Source organism: Schistocerca serialis, chromosome 7 (genome assembly GCF_023864345.2).
Source record: "Schistocerca serialis cubense isolate TAMUIC-IGC-003099 chromosome 7, iqSchSeri2.2, whole genome shotgun sequence".
Lineage (NCBI taxonomy): Eukaryota > Metazoa > Arthropoda > Insecta > Orthoptera > Acrididae > Schistocerca > Schistocerca serialis.
Window position 1 is genome coordinate 572657483 of NC_064644.1, and position 24404 is coordinate 572681886.

Below are 24404 nucleotides of genomic sequence, written 5' to 3' on the forward strand. Positions count from 1 at the left end.
ATTTGGTGGTGGAAAATTTAGAACTTCGAATTATATTTCCAAATACATCCTAGATAACATATTTCGATGCAAATATTTTTTTAAATCACATACATTAATTCAGGAATGAAAAGGTTAATGAAAATAAAAAAAATAAAAATATGCCTTACACTCATACAGGTTCATTAATAAGTATAATTGATGGTTTGGTTTAGATCAAACTAATAATGTTTTAAGTGAAAATAATATTTAATGATAGTAAGAATTATGCACTAAAATATTTATTTGATTTTGATTATTTGAATATCCCATCCGCAACAGAAGTAACTCAAGTGAGTGATAAGAGAGTCATTAACGTTAGTTCAACTGACACATAATCTTGAGGTAACTATGGTGAATTAAGTAAAGAAACCTAGGGGTGGTGTACAAGATCCATTCAGTAGTTCTAGTATGTGTAAATGGAATAAGCAAAATATAAGATGGAATAATAAAGGAGCAAATAAAATATGTTAGAAGTAACAGAGGCATCATTTCGTTTATTGCAAGAATATACTGATATTCAGTTTGTTTGTGATATTAACCCACTAAAAGGAACATCTTTTATTTAGCAGTTATACAGATCATCGGTCTTCTAGACTGCCTGGATTTATAAACTATATTTTCCCCCCTTTTTCACTTTTTCCCTGTTCTGCATCGTTTTTATTAGTCTTTAAGATATAAATAATGTTTATTTATACATAATCCTAACTTTTTAGGTCATAACCTTTGTTATACCAAGAAATACAAAATTATTACTAGAAAGAACATCAATCTGCAGGATTTGGTTGTTTACATTTTGGTACACACAATACACTTTTATGCAGATTCCTTCTGTTTTCGATGTCGATAAAATCGACAAGTTTTTCTTTTTTCACGCTATGTCTGTTGGACATAAAGTTCCATCAAGTCGAACTAAAAATGTATTGAGTGTGAATGATAAATTGTTTTTCGCCTACAGAAAGTGTGGCTCCATCACATCCTTTGCTTGAATAGATATAGGCGTTGTAACTTTATGCATTATGTGCATCTAACAAGGTCATGAGTTTGATGCCATATTTTGCGGGTTTTTGGGCATATATATATATATATATATATATATATATACGGAATTTAAACCGGCCTCTGAAAGGCACCAAAGTTTCATTATCTGTCAAACGTGCTCTAGGGCTATAAATTTGCTAATAGTTAAAAATAAATTTCTTAACTGTGTCCTTAATAGCAGCAGCTGGATCATTTTTCTCCCTCTGTTTCCTCATGCCCAATTCATGGAATCGAAATGCCCTAAGCAACATTCCTAATCGCTTTTCTGACATAAAATATTTAAAAATTGGCCTCCCCAAGAACGAAGGAGAAACCAGCGTGGCCATAGGCTCCCTCGCCGGTCTGAATATGCTGCAAAAAACTGTGTGTCCTATCAGAGTGTTCACTTCATGCACATCAGTGGCTTTGTACGCTATGCTTCCCTTTAGTTCAATAGCAGAACTCATTTGTGCCAAGTTTTCATTGGTATGAATTACAGTCATCTCAATGATCTCGTCGGCAAAGAAAAGGCGCCAAACTTATGGAACTAGGTTTTTCCCAAACTGATAGCAGGACCTTGCATCTTGGATAGCCATACTTTTATGATGTTAGATGCTGTTCTTCGCGTCCTTGAACAATTTGGAACTGATGACCATGTGAAAGATTTATTTCTTCCATAGTAAGAAATTAGAAGACACCTCTCATCTTGATTGTCATGGTCTGAACGCGAAGGTGAGCTAGAAACATCAGTAGGCCACTGTGGAGTGACAAGTCTGGTTCCTCTAGAACTTATGTCATGCTGTCGTTGTTCTCCAACTTCTTCGCAGAATGGTGTATTTTCTACTTCAAGTATTTCTCGAATAGTTTCATCAATGCGATCATCATCAGGAGAGTCATCGTCATTATCTGTTTCATTATGAAGATCTAGGATAGTAAGGTCTTTATTCGGAATGTATGTCTCATCTGAAGCCACTTCCGAGTTGGATTCTTCAAAGTAATCTTCAGAGAGTGTGACGGCTACAATTTTTTTCGACCGATTTGAAGCGTATTTCGGACATTCCATTCTAACCTGTAGAAGCAAAACTTCAGGCAGCAGTGGCCAACTGCGACACATGCAGCAACAGATAAGTAAACTTCTTTTGTGACATTTACTAGTTCTTAACCAGGAACGAATTTTATTATATCATCTGTGTGCTTTAATAGTTTCGTTTCTTGAGTTTCTGTGTATACATTTAAAATCTAATAGCCACAGATCTCACATTTCCGTTTGTTAGAAAGTAAAGCGATTTTGTGACATATTACAAGTTCCTTATCAGTGGCAAATTATTTAGCTTCACCTGAGTGCTTCGGTAGTTAGTTTCTTGAATATCTGCGTATTACTAGACACAGCTGGTGCGTTTTCGTCAGTGTCTACAGTAGAGTTGCGCAGCACGTGCCGATAGTCCGTTTATCTACAAATTTCAGTTTTCCATGGTCTTTAGTATGGACAGGGACTGTGATTGTTGTGTGCGAATGCAAGCCGGGTTCGTGACACTTCGCTGTCAACTTCACGCTGTGATGGTTTCGGTTACACAGCTTGAGGCCGCAGTGGATGGGCACCACTGTTGTCGGTCGGCCGTGGGGATCCAATGGACGTCCAGCGCATCAGAGTCCTCCGATTGGTCCTCACCAGTGGCCAACCCAATTATTGCACGCACTGAGGCCGACCCCTCACCTGTGGTTGAGAGGGAGGTCGCCCCGGGGCGAAGCAGGCGACGAAAGACTTCCCAGATGGCCGCACGTAAGGCCTCCCCAGTTTGTGTGACAAACAGGTTCCAGGTACTGTCTGTGGTTGACACTGTCGCTGGGCCAGATGCTGTCGCCTGTCCTGTTTCAGAGGAAACCACTCAGCCTGCAAGATCTGGGCAATCGCAGAGGGTGGGATTATTGGTAGTTGGGAGCTCCAACGTTAGGCGTGTTATGGGGCGCCTTAGAGACTTGGCTGACAAGGAGGGTTAGAAAACCAATGTGCACTCCGTGTGCATACCGAGTGGAATCATTCCAGATGTGTAAAAGGTCCTCCCGGATGCCTTGAAGAGCACAGGGAGCAGCCAACACCAGGTGGTTGCACACGTCGGTAACAATGATGTGTGTCGAATTGGATCAGAAGAGATTCCAGCAGCTAACAGAAGTGATAAAGGCTGCCAATCTTGCTTGTAATATGAAAGCAGAGCTGTCTATTTGCAGCATAGTCGACAGGACCGATCATGGACCTCTCGTACAGAGACAAGTGGAGGGTCGGAATCAGAGGCTCAGACGGTTCTGCGACTGTATAGGCTGCAGATTCCTCGACTTGCACCAAAGGGTGCTTGGTTTTCGGGTTCCGCTGAATAGGTCAGGTGTCCACTATAAGCAGGAGGCGGCTACACGGGTAGCAGGGGCTGTGTGGTGTGGAATGGGCGGTTATTTAAGTTAGAGGGTCTCGGGAAAACGCAAGAATGGCTTCAGTCACAAAGGGTGCAGGCTGAACATAGGAAGAACATAGATACAGGAACCATTGATAAACAGTTGTAAATTGTCGTAGCTGTGTTAGGAAAGTACCACAGCTCCAAGTGTTAATAGAAAGCACTGATGCTCAAATCGTTATCGGCACTGAAAGCTGGCTAAAGCTCGATATAAGCTCAGCCGAAATTTTTGCGAAGAACGTAACGGTGTTCTGAAACGATAGGCTAAACACAGTTGGCGGTAGCATGTTTGTTGCTGTCAGAAGTCTTTTAAATTGTCGCGAAATTGAAGTAGATACTTCCAGTGAGTTAGTGCGGGCAGAGGTCATTGTTGGCAACTGGAATACAATAATAATCGGATCCATTTACCAACCTCCCAGTTCAGGTGATATAGTTTCTGAAAGTACCAAAGACAACTTGAGTTTGATTTCAAACACATACCCAACTCATACTGTAGTAGTTGGTGGTGACTTTAATTTGCCCTCAATATATTGGCGAAAATACATGTTTAATTCCGGAGGTACGCATAAAATATCATCCGAAATTGTGCTAAACACATTCTCTGAAAATTATTTCGAGCAGTTAGTTCATAGTAAACGGTTGTGAAAACACACTTGACTCTTAGCAACAAATAATCCTTAGTTAATAACCAGCATCAAAACTGATATAAGGATTAATGAACACAGGTTTGTCATAGCGAGATTGAATATTGTAATCCCCAAATCCTCGAAAAATAAGCGAAAAATATACCTATTCAAAAGAGCTGATAAAAATTCACTTGACGCCTTCCTGAGGGACAATTTCCACTGATTCCAAATTAATAATATAAGTGTAGGCCAGATGTGGCTTAAATTCAAAGAAATAGTATCGGCAGTAATTGAGTGTTAAACATAACTCGCTAAACTTCTTTTACACGATAAATCAGTCTAACCTAATAGCGGTAAATTCAAGTAAATAGCTAGGTATTACAATTACAAAAAACTTAAATTGGAAAGAACATATAGAAAATATTGTGGGGAAGGCTAACCAAAGGCTGCGTTTTATTGGCAGGACACTTAGAAAATGTAACAGACCTACTTAGGAGACTGCCTACACTACGCTTATCTGTCCTCTTTTAGAATACTGCTGCACTGTGTGGGGTCCTTACCAGATAGGACTGACGGAGTACATCGAAAAAGTTCAAAGAAAGGCAATACGTTTTGTACTATCACGAGATATGGGAGAGAGAGTCACAGAAATGATACAGGGTTTGGGCTAGAAATCATTAAAAGGAAGGCATTTTTCGTTGCATCGGAATCTTCTCACGAAATTCCAATCACGAACTTTCTCCTACAAATGCGAAAATATTTTGTTGACTCTAATCTACATAGGGCGGAATGATCACCACGGTAAAATAAGGGAAATCAGAGCTTGTGCGGAAAGATATAGGTGTTCATTCTTTCTGTGCTATACGAGATTGCAATAATAGATAATGTTAAGTCCCATAGTGCTCAGAGCCAATAATACAGAATTGTGAAGGTTGTTCAATGAACCCTCTGCCAGGCACTTACATGTGATTTGCAGAGTATCCATGTAGATACAGATGTAGAAGAAATATTCTGACAAAGGAAACAAAACTCTTAGAAGAGGGAACACTATTCAAAAAGACCGACAAATATATGCCACTTTTAGGGAACAGATGGATGGACAGACCAGCAAAACCTTCACACTTTTAGGAACACCTGGCCTGTCAGACCAGGAAGAGAATGCACATTTTCAGAACATGGTCTCACAGATCGACAATATGTAACAAAAAACCTGCTTACTGGAAAACAATGAATGCACCAACAATGAGCTGTTGAGCAGCTGCCATTTGGGACTTGACTGAGGATATCTCAGATTCTCCCCTTTGTCAGGGACCATGTGGCGCCATCAGCATTGTTAACATCAAGTATGGTGGTATCTCAGACAGATATATCATTCAGAGTGTTAATAATCCTGGTATTTTAATTACAAGTAAAAGAGGAGTGCATACTTATGATATGTGTTCAACAATATCAAAAGAAACTAGAGGGAAAAGGAAATGTATTGAGTCATGCATTTTTTCCAAATTTGAGCACTGATCCTGTAGAAATACGTATGGATAAGGATGAGATTTACTATACAGAAATGGATAAAAGCACACAAATTATTTGTTGGTTGTTTTATTTCATGAAATTGGTCACTCATTAGGTTTGTATCATTCAGATGTTTATGAATCAATAATGTATCCATACTAGCATGGTTCTCATTTAGAATTATTTCAAGATGATATTGATGCTATTCACTATTTCTATGGTAAAAATATATCAATATAAATTACTACACTGAAACCTACACCAGTTGTACCAGCAGTTAGCTGAAATGAATAGTCAAATCATTATGCAAAATTAATAAATTATATCATTTATTAATTGTGAATGGAGTTTTATATATTTTTATCACATGTTGGTTTGGATACATGTGATATGAATTTAAATTCACTAACTAATTGGTTAAAAATCTTACCACAAGATTTACAAAAAATTGATGGAATACATCGAAGACCAACTGGTGAAGTTGCATTATTTATTGAGAATGTGATATACATGTCAAATTTACGATGATAACAATTGATTTTGGGATATCCAAGGTCCATATCTAGTACAGGATTTCTCACAAATTTCTTATTAAATAGTGTAGTCAACACTTACTCAGGTAGAAGGTTTTTATTCTTTAATGAACTTTTCTATATGGTATTAGATGAATGTAATTTTACATGTAAATCGTGAGGAGTTACAAGTAGAGAATCTCCAGGGTTACTACAAGAATGAATTCTGCATTTAGATACATTAGTGGATTGTTGTATTTTTTCAGTGATGATACTTTTATGAACATAATGTATTAACAAAAAATATGTTTCGAGCTGGTACAATTCATTTTCTTTATTTGGTACTAAATGTATATCATTAGTGCTTGAGGTAATAAATTATAAAAAGACACACTGGAAAAATTACAAATTTTAACTTTTTCACAAATCTAATATTTTTTCTATATTAATGGATGTTCAACAACCAGAGCAGTCATGTTTCAAATGCAAATTTTGTAAGTATCATAACACTGATAAATTAATTGCTAATTTTACTACACAAAAATACAAAAAAGATCTTTAAAACGATGTGTAGACTGTGTGTAAATCAATCAAGTAAGAAATTACAAAAGTAAGCGAATTCCATGTGTATGTGATACAAATGTTTCTACATATTAATGTAAAAATCGTTTCCAACGTATTTTCAATGAAGAACTGTCGAAAATTATATTATCAATAAAAAATGATGAAAATCAAGAAACTGATATAAATTCAAAAAATGTATAGCTTTTCACAATATTATAAATTTAGATTGCTCCATGTTTATCCATCACATAAGGATAAACATAACAATACATATGAAAATGTACTTTGGAATAAATAAAAAATAAATAAGGAGAAATACCTTATACTTAATACTGAAATAGCTATTAAATAAGTATTCTTGCTGGTAGAATTGCGAAAGCTGTTTTTTACAAATCTAGAAAATTTTATTTTGTTTAAATATTGATGCCAAATGGAAGAAGTCACACTTGTTCAATTTCGTAATTATAGTAAAAGAAATAATTTATGAGGTTGTGGTAAACTACAGTTTATCTAATTAAATTTATTAGTAGGCATCACAGACACAAGGTGGAACTGACTGTAAACAGTTACCTTGCTATAAAATTGGAAGTGATGATGACGTTTTTCAAAATAATGAAACTAAACAATTTCATGAAATATTTCTTTTTTCTACCATAGTGTTTGCCTTTTATACTGAATTATTTAAGACAGAGGAGATCTTTTGAGACACAGGAACAGTTACAGATTAGCTAATTGATAATGTATTTGCAAACAGATTCCAAACTGTAAATTTTGAAAATAATATAAACTCAATTGAACCTGATCATTTCTGACTACACTAAAAAAGAAAATTATGAAAATTGCAGATGATAAACTAAAATAGCATCACAGATTGTAAGTAATTATAAAACTCTTTTGTGAGTACCAAATGCAGAAAAACAGAAATATTATGCAATTTAATTTTCAAACAGGAAATTGTAGGATCACTAGTGAAAGAGAATTAATTTTAAAAATTTGGGAATGGTAAATGGAAAATTTTATCAAGGATGTTTAATTTTCAAGTTCATGAATGAAGATGGAAATTAAATAGAATAATTGGTTTACAACCAGAAATTAACAGGTATGATTCATTGCGATGATCATCTTACACTGAAATACCAGATAAAATAAAAAGTAAAATAGCATGTATTACTGTAAAAATAAAGATCAAAAATGTTTTCTGTGGTGTATAAAATCTGCATTATATCCTGTAGATAAAATTCAGGAAGAGTTACAACATAAAAATGTTGGTTTTTATCTTGATTAGAGACTTGAAACATTTGAGTTTTCTTTAATGATGACATTCCAAAAAAAAGAGAGTAGAATTAATGTACCGATTAATGTTTGTGCATTCGATAAAAACTATCAAATATGTCCATAAAAATTACTAAACATAAGAGAGAGAAACATGAAAATCTCCTTCATTTCAAAGATGGAATTAATACACATTATTTTTGTATAAAAACGTATCTAGACTTCTTTTGAGTCAAATTAGTAGCCATGAAGGAGTAAAATTTATTTATGATTTATGTTCACTTCATTTCTTTAGTAAAGAAAAATTAGATGAACCCACAAAAATTGTTTAATTGAAAACCCTTAAAAGTAGAAATGCCAAAGGAAGGTTCATATGTTCATCTTAAAAATTATTAACATATACAAAAAGATCCATTTGTTATTTGTGCTGATTTTGAATATTTGCTATTAAATATGGACAACAGTCAGGGAATCCAGAAAACTAATATCAAAAACATGAAACAAGTGGATTCTGTTATTATATTAAATATATGAAAGGAAATTATAAAAATCCTGTTGTTTATAGAGAGCCAAATTGCCAACAGTAATTTGTTAAAAAAGAGGTTGAAGAAATTGGAAGAATTCATTCTGAAACTGATTAAATGAGATCATTAACTACTGAAGAACAATCAAGACACAAACGATTTAAAAAATGTACATAGTGTAAATGTCATACTGAACAAGAAACAAGAACCTTTATCATGAACATTTAACTTTAAAATTTGTAAATACATTATATAATAATTGTTATTTAAGTTTAAACATCCCAATTTTGCACCACATTTTCTGGATATGATTAAAATCTGTTTGTAAAGGAACTTTAATACTGAATAATAAATATAGATGTCTCTGTTTTGCTAAGAAGAGAGAAAGTTTGGAAATGAGATTTACTGACTGTTTTAAGTTTATAGCTCTTTCACTTCATAAACTATTATTGAACTTGAAAAAGGAGCAAATGAAAAATATTAAAAAGGTTTTCTCAGGAAAGTTATTCAGTATAGTGACAGAAAAGGTGCATAACAATGTGATAACACAGATTCCTTGAAAAAAAGTTACCATCAAAAGAACCATTTTATAATAAACTAACTATTGCAGAAGTGATGAAGATAACTATCATGCAAAATTAATTTTGGAACAATTTAATGTTAAAAATATTTTGTGAATATCATGTATATCTTAAAACTGATTCAGTGTTGAAAATGTTGGGATTTAGTGTTGAAACTGACTGAACAACTTTTTGATTTATTACATGATTATGATGTGATTTTAATGGTTGAAAAGGGAATAAGAGGAGAAAAATCAGTGTTGTAAAGATATGTCAAACCAAATAATAAATGTATGAAAGATTTTGATGATTTAAAGATATGATATTATTTAGCATATTTAGGTGTGAATAATTTTATGACTATCCTATGTTTAACATATAGTGGATTTGAATGGGATGAACCAAATAATTTTGACTCCACAAAAGTAAGCAATATGTCAGATATTGCTAAATTTGGATATATTTTTGCAGTAAGTTTTGAAGAATTACATAATTTACATGAAGTTTTACTATTAGCTCCTGAAAATAACATTATGCCAGGAACTAAAGAATGCAAATTGTTAACTACTTTAGAAAATAGAAATAATTATGGAGTTTACTAAAGATATCTTAAACACTATCATCATTATAAACAAAATTACAAAAATTTATAGAGCTTTAAAATTTAAGCAGTTGGTTTGGTTGAAGAGGTATATAGATTTAAATACAAGAACGAGAACTAAAACCCAAAATGGTTTTGAAAAAGATTACTATAAACTGATGAATAATTCAGTATTTCATGACACAATAAAATATTAGAAATGGAATGGATATGAAATTAGTATCAGTTGGAGAAAAGGGTGATAATTGTGTAGCAATATTTAAATGAATAAAGCAGTCTATGTTGGAATAATTATACTTGAAATATTTTAAGAACTGATGTATGATTTTCACTACAAAATAATGAAACCAAAAGACAGAGAAAATATTGAGTTCTGTTGTAAAGATAGACACAGTTATATGTACAACATGAAAACTGACGATTTTTATAAAGACATGAAATCGATGTTTGAGTAACTTGATACAAGTGAGTTTCCAAAACACAACATTTATGGAATTCCACAAGTAAACAACAAAGTTTTAGGAAAACGAAAAATGAATGCAATGGAAAAATAAAGGAAGAAATTTGTGGTTTAAGATAAAAAATTATGCTCATAAAGTTGTTGATAAAATAGAGAGAAAACTGAAGGAGTTAAGAAATGTATTATTAAAAATACAATAAGCTTAGAAGATTATAAAGGTTTTTGTCTAACAATTGGGAACAGCATAGAAAAATTAATATGATTTGAAGTGAAAAATAAAATAACCAAGCAAGCATTGAGTCTGCATGATAACAAAAGATATCGTTTGGAAAATTAAATATATACATTACCATATTGGCATTATAATTGTAAGAAAATCTAATAGCTCAACAATGCAACTGTTTCGAGAGAGATTAAAAAAAGTGAGATATAGACAAATGTTTGATATAATATTACTGGATGTGAATATTTAAATACTAGATATGGAGAAAGGATTTTTATGGAACTTAATACTAAGTTTAAGATTATTTTACCTGACACATATTCAAAGGAGCCGTTGTGGCATTTAGCTGAAGCGATTTAGGGAAACCACAGAAAAACTAAATCAGGACAGCTGGACATGGGTTTGAACTCTCGTCCTCCCGAATGCGACCTAGTGTGCTAATCATTGCGCCATCTCACTCAGTAGTGCATAGTTCTTAAACCTTTTAACTGAAGGCAGAAATTTGAATTGCTGTACTCAAACTGGTAATATAAAAGGATAAGAAACCTGTGATCACCAATAGCAGATTTACAAGCTTACATACATGGCACAGACTTTAGGCTTAACTGTTAAAAGTGAGATTGAGGCTGTAGGCCCTCAAGGTTTAAACGCAAATTTAAAAGAGCATCAGTTTACAACAACAATACATGATTGAACATTGTTCAGAACTTACAATAGATAAATAACGACTTAAAGCTTCCAGCAGAGGCTGAGTAGAATTGTTCAAAAGCCAGTTTACCACTTCAGTTAGCGGCCAATCTAGCTAAAGATTTGTGTAACCCGAGAATAACTCGGAGATTCTAACAGACCAGCTGCCCGTACAACACTTCTTGCACACACATAAATAGGAATCACTAAGTAAATGAGCAAGGTTACACTCATGGCTTCAAATAGGTTACAGAAATTGCAAGGAAACCTCATCTTTCAAACTTGCAGGCGAGTTTCACTGAGTGAATTAACATCTAACATTCTGTGTTGTGTCTATTTGTTCTCAGTCGTGTCTCCCTACCACTTTCATGCAACAACGCTCTGAGCGTGTTTTGCAGGGAATTGACTAGTTTGAACCTGGGACCTGTTGCTGGTAAGGAGACGCCAGGCCACACATGACATGTAGAGTTCAGAAGAGTTCAGTGAAACTAGTGATGATATAATCAAATACTTAATGATTTCAGCGTCAGCTCCACTGCACTCCCTGTAAAAGAATCTTAATACTAACTAAGTTTAGTGGAAGGGATACAAAGCTTTCCTATTTTTAGTTAGCTGGTAAAATAACATCGAAAAGGCTGTTCAGTTTACCATTGGAAATTTTATTCTACTCACAAAACATTGTTTATAAATTGCACTATTGATAAAAGGAAATATTTTAGTACAGGATGATAAAAACCAACTGCGTTCAACAAAAATGTGAACGAATATTCCCTGAATGGGTTTCCAAGTTCTACAATGGATTGGAGGATGATATCACATCTATAATCTAGGTTTAAATTAAGTTTCATAAAAGAGAAAACTATCAGAAATGGTCTACAGTGACCCTGTGGCTTCTCAATAATTATATAACAGAAAAATCATCGCGTTTCAGATATTTAACTTCTAATAGCAAATGTGAATACCACGAAGTTCAACAAAGTTTAATTCACGATCGACACTAGTATTACGTAAAAAGGGCGTGTAACAGATGAGACTTCTGCAGTTCTGAGTGAAGCCTTATGCACTCTTATGCGGCATCGTGTGCGTTCATTACCTTGTCGTTGGTTAGGCAGCGTCAGGGGGCGGCGGGTGGCGCAGCTCCACACACCTCGCCATCTCAGAAGCAACTCTCTCCTAACTTCTCCTTACTACAATTTACCGAAGTTGGTCTAAGAAAAGCTACCTGGCTGTGTTTTCAACTGACCAATCAGGGTCTCAGTGTTAACCTTAAGCTCTGCCTACAAAAATTCTGTCTGTCCAATGAGAAACGTTATACTTTTCGTGGTGGGGCAATGTTTTTAATGTTTGCTATGTAACAGAGATGCGTATAGTCTCACGCTACAACTTGCAGCTGGTGTGGCCCTTTTAGTGTTATCGTAAGATCTATACTGTTTTTCTAGAGGGCTCTATCTTTTAACATGGGCTGGGGTGGTCTTGGCGGTTGGCTGGCAACGTGGGTGTCCGTCCCTTATCGTAGGGCCTCCTAGCCTATACGACTTTGCTCTCAGCTTCTCGTTTCTCCCCTCGGAACTGCATCTGCTTCATGGTAGGAGGGTATGACATGCATTTAGGCGTTCTTGTGTTAGTCTGTGGTATTCCATTTGCTCACTTGTTGATCGTATTACTTTGGTTAATTTAATGTCAGGATTTATTCGGAACTATGTGACATATTGCCGGTTTTGCTATAATGTCAGGGATTTCATGGAAGGTGTTGGATTTGCCTGACACCTTACAAACACAATAAGCACCCTAACTTCTTCAGAACAACATGCAGCTTCTTTCAGAGAGCTATTCCAGCCACCTACATCCAAACTGCACACAGCAAGAACATTCCAGAAGTCAGATTGTTGGTGCACTTTTTCTCCAAATCCAGAGATCAGCCACAGTGGAGGCTGTCGTGTGGCTCCGAATACGCCAAGATTCCCCAATGCCCACCATCCCTCAGTCTGTACCTGCTGCCACCTCGTACCAACACCAACTCCCCTCCATGGTGAAGGTCCCACCTTTTCCTCACTAGGAAACAGCAATAAACCAAGCGAATCTGTGCAGCACTGGCGCCTCCTACAGGGACGCCAGATGATCCAAACATACCACAACGCCACCATGACTCACTTTCCTAACAGGCGTCGAGCCATATATCATCCCTGTAGGGCAGGGAGCACCCTTTGGGACTCAGCATTCGTCTGCTGGGTACAGCATTTGCGACCATGTGATTCTCAGCTCGAGACCGCCTGTTAGAGTGACCATAATATCTGAGCATGCTTCAGCGACCACCATGCAGCGCAGTGATGGAATATCGTGTGTCACAGGAAATGGGGATCTTGGCTTAACCACCTGGATCGCGAGAATGGTAGAAACCTCTATATAAAACAACTTCTATATAAAACCTCTAAATTTCAAAGTGTGCTGCGCACCGATGAGACACGTACCTGTCGAGTTGGAACATGTGGGGGATCTGCCACACCCCAGTTGTACAAGGCTTAGCTGGGCATGCGGGGCTCTGTCTTGGTAGACTTATTTCCCTAGCTGCTCTTGGGCCTATCAAAACTCTCCTCTTCTCGGCGCAGCGGAAAGGGTTGATACTGGTAGGTACCAACACCCAACCAAACAAGAGGCTCGTGTAACCAGTCTTCCTGACCCTGGAGTTAATTGGAAAAGTTTTGGTTCGAGTAACAAAACGAGTGCTGTTCGTCCGAATGTGTTTTTAATAGTGAAAATGAAAGAGGGCAGGTTCGATAAATTTTCGCTTTTCTATATTCCAAAAGGCTTAGAGAACATTGATGGCACTTTAAAATCAGTTAAGCGATTGCATAGTAGGACACTGCAGAAACGTCTAGTTCGCAACAAGTTAAGAACCTCGAGAAACCTCATTCCCTGTGGGAATTGGCCATTGTGACTGAGCTGCACGGCACCTTGGATTACAGCAAAGTTGTTGTGACTTGCAGGGATCTGATGGACATTCCTAAGGACTCCAGAAGGTATAGTCGATGTGCAAAAAATCATGACTAGGTTGGAAGGTAATCTTGTAAAATTCGATGCTTGTATCCTGACATTTAATAGAATGAAACTTTCTGAGCACATTGAGGTAGGTTTCCTTTGTCTCGCATGACGTCCTTATGTCCCCTATGCAATGTGTCGTTTCAAATGAATAACTTGTTTAAGTCTGTGAATTGTTATGGGGCTCAGCCTGCCTTGAGTCTGGATTGCAGTGTACATCTGGAAGAACGGAAGATACAAGAGCTTAAGACTATGAAGCACATACAATATGGTGAGTTCAGAAAAATGTATAAAGCCATACTGCCCCCAACGTTCACTACCTCCTTTGCTACAGCTCTTATACAGCTGGTGCAGAAAGTTGGTGGTGCTACACAAACGAAGGTTGCTAGTGTCAGTGCTAGTACCCGCGTTTGTCATTGCAGTTGAGCTGCTGCAGTTATTTCTCGTCTGTATCTCCTCCCAGAACTTAAGGAAAGGCTGTCATTCCCAATGCTGCAAAGCTCCTTGCCCCTCCAAAGGTGCAGTGTAGTACGACATCCAGTGCTGCCACAACTGTAGCTACAGTTGTGGCTCTGAAGCCTACCCAGGGCAAAAACCCATAGGCAAAGTGTTCACCATTGACAGAGTCGGTGAGTAAACAGGCTGATGATGTCGACGTCAATCTCTGGTGTCTACCTAGATTCATCTTTAGAGGCGATGGACCTTGATGTCGGACTCGACCAATCATCTCTGAGCCTCCACCAATTGTGTGCTCCCCTCCCAAACAGAGAGTCGGGATGAAAGTATTACCCCCATTATTGATGGCTACCATCCGATAGTTGAACATTAATAGATTCGGGATGCATATGGAGAAACTGAAACTGCTAGCACAGGAACGCTCTTATGCTTGTGTCTGCAGGAAACACATCTTAAAGTGTCTGATGCCCCTGTCCAGCGGTGCTATAGACTCTACCACAAGAATGACCTGACTTGGGAAAGGATCATGGGAGGGGTCACTTTGTCAGCAGCGTGTACCTCTGATCGCCTCCTAGCTACTGGCTTACAAGCAGATGCGTTTGTAATCCATGTATGTCAGAGTATCACAGTTTGTTCACTATTTACCTCCACTCGTTGGGAATGATTCTAAAAGAACTAATGGATGGATCTTTTGGAACAACTGCCCCAACCATTTCGTCTAGTGGGCTTCGATCCTTACTTGCCCTCAGGGTCAGATTCTGGAGAACCTCATGACGTCTCACGAGGTGTGCATTCTTAATACAGATCCACCCACTCATTTCTGTGCAGCTACTGAGTAATTCTCAGCTATCGATCTCTTATTCTGCTCTCCATCCCTTGTGGACAGTGTTCGCTGATGACCTTCATTCCAGCGACCACTTCTCAGTGTGTATCCACCTACAGGATGGAAGACTGCTTCAAGAGAAGCCACTGAAAGGAATAATCAGTGCAGCTAACTGGACCTATTCAGTCAGCTGGATTTTTTGAAAACTGTGAAAACGTCAAGGAGTGGGTGGACTACATCACTCAAGTGATCCATCAAGCCGCTGACTTATCGATCCGAAAGTCCTCAGGTCACCTTAGGAGGCAACTGGTTCTTTGGTGGCGCAGTGAGTGCTGCCCAGCAACTGGCACATGGGTGTGGTCTTCAGCGACTTCAGTACTGTCCAAAACCAAACACCTCATAGACACTTGGGTCACGGTGGCCAATGTTCGACGAGTAACTAAGGAGAGGAAGAAAAGACCATGACAAACGTTCCTGGACTCTATCAGCAGATCCACGTTTTCTACAAAAATATGGGGCGACATCAGAAGCATTTCAAACCAACAAAATTATTTACTAACAGTAGCAGCAGTAGCAGCAGTGCTGAAAAAGGGTTGTCTCTAAACAACGCCCTGAGACATCGTTCAGACTGTGACAGGGCATTTTGCAGTGACTACTGCCAATGCCAACAGGTTCCAGCATATCGCCACTACCGTACTCCTGCAGAGACGGTAAACTGAGCTTCAGATCCCACAATTCTGTGTCTTACATCTGCCCTTTCTCCATGTTGGAGACGGAATCGGCTCTGTCTGAGACTCGTGATGCTGCATCCTGTCACGAGAAAATCCGGTACTGCATACTTCGACGTGTACTAACAGTGCCAATCGACATCGTCCTCGAAAGTTTTAATCTGATATGGCAGACTGACAACTTCATCAACTCGTGTAGAGAGACAATTTCGATCCCTATCCCCTAATCAGGAAAGGACCTCACATGTCCCAGTAGTTACCAAAGTGTCGCCTTAATAAGACGTGTAAGGAAGACCCTGGAGCGAATGGTTGAATGACGTCTGATCTGGTTGTTAGAGACCACACAACTCGTTAGTAGCTCTCAGTGTGGATTCAGAAGAATTCGGTCCACTGTCGACAATCTGACCCTAGTAGTGTCGGCTATTCAGCAGCCAAACAACTCGTTAATTGTCAAAATAATAATCCAGCTAAAAGACTGCAAACATGCTTTCTAATCATCAACTGTCAAAATCATGCACATGCCTTTATTTAAACAATTAGAGGCAGCTCCACCATCCAGTGTGTTCGCCAAAAGGTCCACACTTCAACTGATGTAGTACACACTACCACCACAAGAGGGTGCTGTCATCATTCTGTGACGTAATCCAAGATGGAAGATATGACGTCAGCTGATGATGCAAGTACTCTTATCCAAGATGACGACAAAAATTGTGTTCACCATGAGGCCTGGACCTAGTACACAGTACCACCACCAGAGGGTGCTGTCATCCATTTCGTTATGTAATCCAAGATGGTGGGGTTAAATGACAGGAAAACGACTCTGCCTGTGCTGGACATAAGTTTTTACTTTGCAAGCAGTGTCTCCACTAGACTCCAACTGACCTAGTACACACTACTGACACCAGAGGGTGCTGTCATGCCTCCTGTGACATAATTCAAGATGGTGGTCTGGAGGGGGAAAATGGCACGAAAATAACTCAGCCTGCTCTGGGCTGCTAGAGAGAGTAAGGAAGGAGTGTACATTATTTATTTTGGAACAATTTATTTAGGGTTGGAGTATATTTATCACACTGATACAAATTACATGTTTGGGGTCACACCACACAGCCCATAGACCAGTAAACTATTCCTAAATAACGCTCTGCGTACACACAAACAACTCCCAATTTACCGAAATAATTTCAGTACAGACATGCATACTCCTAAATAATGCAGTACACTCATGTATAGACACACTCAGTATTCATAAAATGTTCAAATAATGCATAGCGCAGACTACAGACCTTTTCACAAAGTAATGTAACAGATACGCAAACAACGTATGCAGACACCATAAGCCACCCCATGTCCAGTAGATCGCACACGAGGCAACCTGCAATCCCGTGAAGTGACGCAGCCATATGCTGTCAAACCACACACAGATGCCCTTGAGTGGCGACATCCCTTTCATACTTGGTACCTGAGAAATACCTCTCGAAATACATGCTCACCTAGGCACCATTGCTGACGCTACCGGATGGGAGCGCAGACGCTCCAGAGGTGCCCGCACTGAAGCTGCAGTGAACCACCGCTTGATGTAAGCCAGCTCGACCCATCGCTCTCAAGCCGATGTAGGTGAAAGTTGTTTCTATTTTCGAGTATACAGTCAGTGTTATACTGACATCACAGAACTCGAAGGAATGCTCACGTCGGTCTCACATGCGAGACGCCTCTCGTCACAACAGGTCTGTACTGTTGATGACAGAGTAGCACAGGGTGTACTGTTCCTAGCGTGACATTAGAGACATGTCTAACCATGCTTAACTGCCCAGCGTGACTGAGACAACGCCACGAAGTGTGCGAGCGTAGCTAAAAACCATTGCAAGCGCATCCAACAAGGTACTCGATCTTATACTGATGTCACATGAGTGTGTAAGAAAATAAGAACCGAGTCGACCTTGTGGAAATTGTATAGTGTCACAGAAATAGTTAACGATCCCTTTCTTGATGTCTCAGTTTGTATGCACGGAAATTCGTGCCCTTACAGAACCTGTTTACAAAAAAAGCGCTGAATAACTTCGAATGCAAAAAATGGTTCAAATGGCTCTGAGCACTATGCGACTCAACTTCTGAGGTCATCAGTCGCCTAGAACTTAGAACTAATTAAACCTAACTAACCTAAGGACATCACACACATCCATTCCCGAGGCAGGATTCGAACCTGCGACCGGAGCGGTCATGCGGTTCCAGACTGAAGCGCCTTTAACTGCACGGCCACACTGGCCGGCTCTTCGAATGCAGTCTTCCTCCCGTATCTAATTTTGTACCCTATCCATCACGTGTTACCCTTCATGCTTTCAACACACACAAACGTTCCCTCCGCTATGTTGAGGCTCCTAAATCCCAGCACAAAGGATGTGTATAAATCGAGCATTATGATTGGTTCTTATCGAATTTACCCGCAGAATTACTGACTCTGCTGGTATCGAAGTACTGTCTGCATTTTTTCCTTCTGCAGGCGAGACTTTCTGCGGTTATTTTACACAGATCGTCATATTGTACTGGAAATAAAATCTTACAAACTACCATACATATCATCAAATATGGAAGGACACATTTACACTGCTCTCCCACCGAGGGCAGGAGCTCGAATATAAGAATGGGATATTAGCCTGTGACCCTTCAACATATCACCATGTAGCCTACATATCGTCAGAAATGGAAACACTCCTATTCAATTACACTCCACTCCCACCAAGGACAGGAGCTTGAATATTAGTGCATGAAACCGATCTCCAACCTAGCAATATATCACCGCATACCATGTGGATGTGGTAAACATACAATTCGTATCCTGCACCAAACAAAATCATCCCTTTTACATCATTTGTTCATATTCTGCGAAGACAGACAGTACCATATATACTCCAAACAACACTAGATATTTTCCTGCAGCCCATGATCACAAGTCATTCACACCCAATGCGCTACCGGAACACCCTCAGCAGAACAAAGTCGCTCTCGTAACTGTTCTACAAATTCGGACTCGCTTCCCCTAGGCACAAACACGTTACTATTTCTGATCCGAACCTGCTTCCTTGTTTGCTCGCTTTTCTACACACATCTCCAGACTCGGGGATTACAAGAACACATGTATTTTCGCATTGTTCGCCATAATATACCACTATCGCGGTACTTCTAGATATCAAGCACTAGGCAGCATCCTACAGATCGCTAGTGCAACATAATTTCCAAGATCCTGACTGTAAATTATTTCTCTACAAACTCGAAACTTTATCTAGGTTGGGCATGCTGCATTTTCAGTTTTATGCAGAAAACAATATGTGCGTTCCCTTCAATCGTTCTCTTCGTATTTTTAATTCATTTGACATGCATATGAGGGACACCATTCTACACTTTAAAGACTCCATGTGGTTACTGGGTCTCATTCTTGACTCCAAACTGTCGTGGTTACAACACATGAGAGGTCTAAAAGCCAGAACCCAGAAGACACTGAATATCTTAAAGTGCCTTAGCCACAGGTCTTGGAGAGTAGACAGGGCACGTCAGCTCCAGATTTATAGGGTTTTTGTGTGTTCATGAATAGACTATGGATGGACAGTGTGCTGGTCAGCGAGGCCTTGTTACCTGAAGATTATTGACGCTCTCCGACATGATAGCATTAAACTGGCCACCAGTGCTTACAAAACAAGCCCCATACCCAGTCAGAGCAGACAGGGCGCGTCAGATCCAGATTTATAGGGCTTTTGTGCGTTCACAGCTAAGCTACGGGTGCACAGTCTACTAGTCATTGAGGCCTTGTTACCTGAAGATTATTGACGCTATCCAACATGATGGCATTTTACTGGCCACCAGTGCTTACACAACCAGCCCCCCATCCAGTCTCTGTGCTGAGGCTGGGAAACCGCTCCTCACTATCTGGCGGAAGGTTACCATGGTGCGTCAGGCAAGTAAGTTCCTCGCAGCTACGATTCCACCTGCGTACCATACTGTTGCTCGCTCACCTGTGGAACGCCTTTTCTCCAATCGCACAAGAGCAACGACTGTGTTTGCGGTCAGCCTGCAGCTTGTGCTGCAGTCACTTGGTAGGGAGTACATACGACCCAAAATCCAGGGTTTAACATTACCGTATTTGACGCGGAATTATATAAGATTTTTTGGGCACTGGATCAGTCGAGATGTGCGTCAAGTGCTAAATTCCCTGCCTGTTTCGATTCTCTGAGTGCCCTTGACTCTCTAAAACGCTTGTACCCAGTAGATAAAGTAGTCCAGAATATCCAGGACGCTCTTCTCCGTCTGCAATGGATGGGGAAGGAAGTGTCATTCGGCTGGGCATCAGGGCACATGTATATCGCGGGAAGGAAATGATAATTCTACCAGCCAATGAGACGTGTCGTGATGCTCAGTTGTTTCAGTGTGCCATCCCGCTGCATACTACGGTCTTGCATTTGAGATATAGTGTCATGCGCCTATGGGAGAATCAGTGGCTGACAGACAAAAAGCTGGGTTTTATAAAGCCCACAATGCGGCAGTGGCGTACATATTTCCAGCCATGTCGACGGAACGAGATCCTTCTTATTAGTTTTGGCCATGACCGCATCCCTATGACGCATGTATTCTTGCTCCGGCGAGAGTGTTTGTGGTGCCACAAATTATTAGACTTCGTTTCATTTTCCGACCAGAAGGCGGTATCAGATTCGCTGACAGATCTGTTCTCTATTGTAGGTAACGTTCAAACGAATGTGATAAGAGCTTTAAGGTCTTGTGATTTGTCCAATTTGTTTCCTTAAGTTTTAGGATGCTGTTCCTAATGTGTTAACAGGCTGACTAGGACACCAAATTTTTTTGTAAGTTATGAGCCAGTTATATTTTCCCTCTGCCTTTTTTTAGATCTTCTGTTGTTTTACTTCTGTTTAATCCCACATATATCACCTTTCACCATTTCTCCATTGTCTTAAAGCGTATGAGATTGTGATTCTGTAGGTCAACGTCAATGATGGGATCGGAAGTGAATCATTGTAATTTTGTATTTTTCCTCTCCACAGTATGACAACAGTTTTAGTTATTTTCTCCACATTCGTTTCTTTCCACTTGTGTAATGGGTTTGACCGCCTTCGTGTGTAGCGGCCATGGTGTCCAGACACACTCACTCACTCACTCCCACACACACATACACACACACACACACACACACACACACACACACACACACAAACACACACACGCACACACGGATAGGCAACCACAAATCTTGTCTCCAGTACAAAGTGGTAAAGGACAATTTTTGTCCAAGGAGTGGGTTCTTAACATAATTACATATATGGAAGATCATCCACGAGACAGTAAAACAACAATTATGAACAGATTTCGAATAAGACCGCAGTGTATAAGAAGAACTACAGATATTCAAGGGAGGACTACACGTTCTTGGTGTTTGCGCTTTTCAAGAATACTCGATACATCTTACAAAATGTGCATGACAGTGACCTGCTATGTTATTCACGCTCTTTTTGCGCACAACATAGATTGCAATGGTTTCAAGGGAAGCAGTGGATGATTACATATCTTCAAGTATTTATACAGAACTGGAAGACGTAGGATAATGGAATTTCAAATAAAACGCCAACCTCACGATTCACAGCAAACTGCTGAATCAGCCCGAAAATTTGTAGATGAGATAAACAAACTTATCCAGTCGTTCAGTAAGGAATTTGTTTTCACTTGGATCAGCCGGGATTTCAGGAGGAAACGCGTATCAAAGGGATTGAAAGAGAAATCAAGAGAGTTGTATCGAAATAAACTCACAGAAATGCCTTAACGCAGCCGCATGCAATTATGGCAACTCTTAATCTGGATGGTAAATTTGCTGGAAATTTATTTACTGTGCTGCGAGAAGTTGGACTTGCTCTGCCTCAACGATTTTTTCTCGTGTGCATTATGTGGCAGAGACAGTATATAATATTTACGTCATAGCAAATAAGAGTGGTAAAATCACTGTAAGAGAACTAAAACTATGGGAAAAGCACTGCTTTTTGCCAATAGCTGTTCAAAATAACTTCCTTTTGCTTGATTCGTGATCGGTGTGCAAAAGGCATACTCCTTTAGTGAAAACTATCCCCCCTGAAAAATCTGTGATATTGCAATTCATGCCACCTGAAACCACTGGACAAATTCAGCCTCTAGATGTTTGTTTCTTACGTGCCTATAAAACGTATTATCGCACTATCTGCATCTACACTCTTCAAGGATAGCCAATTTCACTACAAACTCCAAGACACACTGCTTCGCATTCTGTTGCTTCAACACCACATTCCACCAGTACTCATCGCCCCATTACACCAGTATGACTCCATACGCATTGTTTGAGAGTGGATGCCTAGCTGAGCGTCCTGCACGGATTGTAACTCCCAAGGAGTTCGCCTTTGATCTTGATGGTGCGAACCTTTGTGATCACTGTGGCGCGCCATTTCCCATCCGGTGTTCATGGTGCAAGTAGATGGTTTGTTTCGAACGTTTCTTGAGTATAGACGATGACCATTTTGTAAAGTTTAATACATGCATCCCATAGAACTTTGATCGTTTCTCCTCTCGGACGCTCATTTACTGTCGCCCTACTGATGCTCATGGTGAGTCGTTAGCATCTAATATTTTTCCTATCATTATCAGAAATATTTAAAATGAGTCTTACTAAAGAATGAACTTGCGAACTTGCACCCAAGGGGATCCTGGTAAGTGAGATTTCTGGCCCTCATTTTTGACTGCGAACTGTCGTGGTTATGATACCTGAGAGTCCTGAAAGTCAGATCCCAGAAGGCATTTGAGTATAATAAAGCGCTTTAGCCACGGGTGTTAGGGACCTTGCACGACACGTCTGCTCCAGTTTTATAGTTGGCCCAGAACGCGGCCATGGCGTACCTCATTCTATCCACATCGGCGGCATGAGGTCGTCCTTACTCCTCTTGCCAAAGGCAACAGATCTATGACGCATCTCATTTTGCTCCGGCGAAAGGACCCTCCATTGTGTGGTGCTCGTGGCGTACAGGTAACTGTGCGACACATTTCCCTATACTGTGTTGTATTTTCGGACCAGAGGGCTGTAGCGGATTTGACGGCAGATTTGATCTCTGTTTAAACTAACGTTGAAACGAATATGTTAAGAGTTTTAAGATTTTGTGAGCTGTCCAGCTTGCTTCCAGACACTTTAGGAGATGTTCATCATGTGTTGGCAAGTGACTAACATACCAATGTTTTTTGTAAGTTACCAGATAATCATATGATGAAAGGCAGAGACACAGATTTAGTGAGGAAGTTGAGTGGACTGGCTGTACACAGTAAGTTGAACACACTTTATTAAAAAATTATTGATTTTCAGTAGCCCAACAACCTCTTTTATACATAGGCTGAGCAGTCAACGCCGTGCTCTACCATTTCATTTGTTTTGCTAATGGCAAATGTTGGTCCCTTCCTTCGTCTAAGATCCAACAATTTTTAATCAGTTCCATCTTCCATTGAAATCCTTTTATTTTTTTTAACATTCAGTTACTAGGGCTTATGTAAAGACAATACCCTCCCAAAAAATTAAACAATAATATTAAAACATTTTTTGACACAACCTCCATTGAACAAAAGTTGTATTTCAGTTCAATAATTTGATCTTTAAAAAAAGCCGACAGCACTAGCTTTTCTAATAATCTATAAACCAACAATTCCAGAGTACATGTGCCATTAAATTTTCACAACTTAAATCAGTCTATCAAAAGTATTTATGAGAGCACTTGATAACACGTAATTCAAACAAAGCTCATGCAGAAAAAGATCAGTTTAAGTTCTCATGTGATCATTAATATTTAGTTAACCAAAGGAAATGCAATTTAAAAAATTCAGATTACCAGGAACAGTTACCAACATATTAACATGAGAGCTCTCCACTATTTCTGGTAATTAGTGCATAGTCCTTAAACAAGAAAAATTCCAGTGTACTATATAAACGTATACAATGACATCTTAGAATAACAGAAAAGGTCCTTCTCAACCAATACCACAGGTTACTGTTCATGCCTTATTTCCACCAAACCAAATCAACTTATTCGTCAGCAGCTCTGTCCATATTTTTCCCCCTATTAGATCAGCTTCACAATACAGTTCTACTAGGTTCTAGAGCATTGTGTGAAACCGAAACCAATTTCCTCGTTTTCAGTGACCAAAAGTATCAGAAGTTCAAAAACCATCATTCTACCAAAACGGCTATCATGGCATGCTGTTATTTTCCTCCGAAATAGCGAAAGTCTGAGCATGTGCCGTCCTTCACCCGCGCACGCTTCTCTGCTCCCAGAAACCTCAC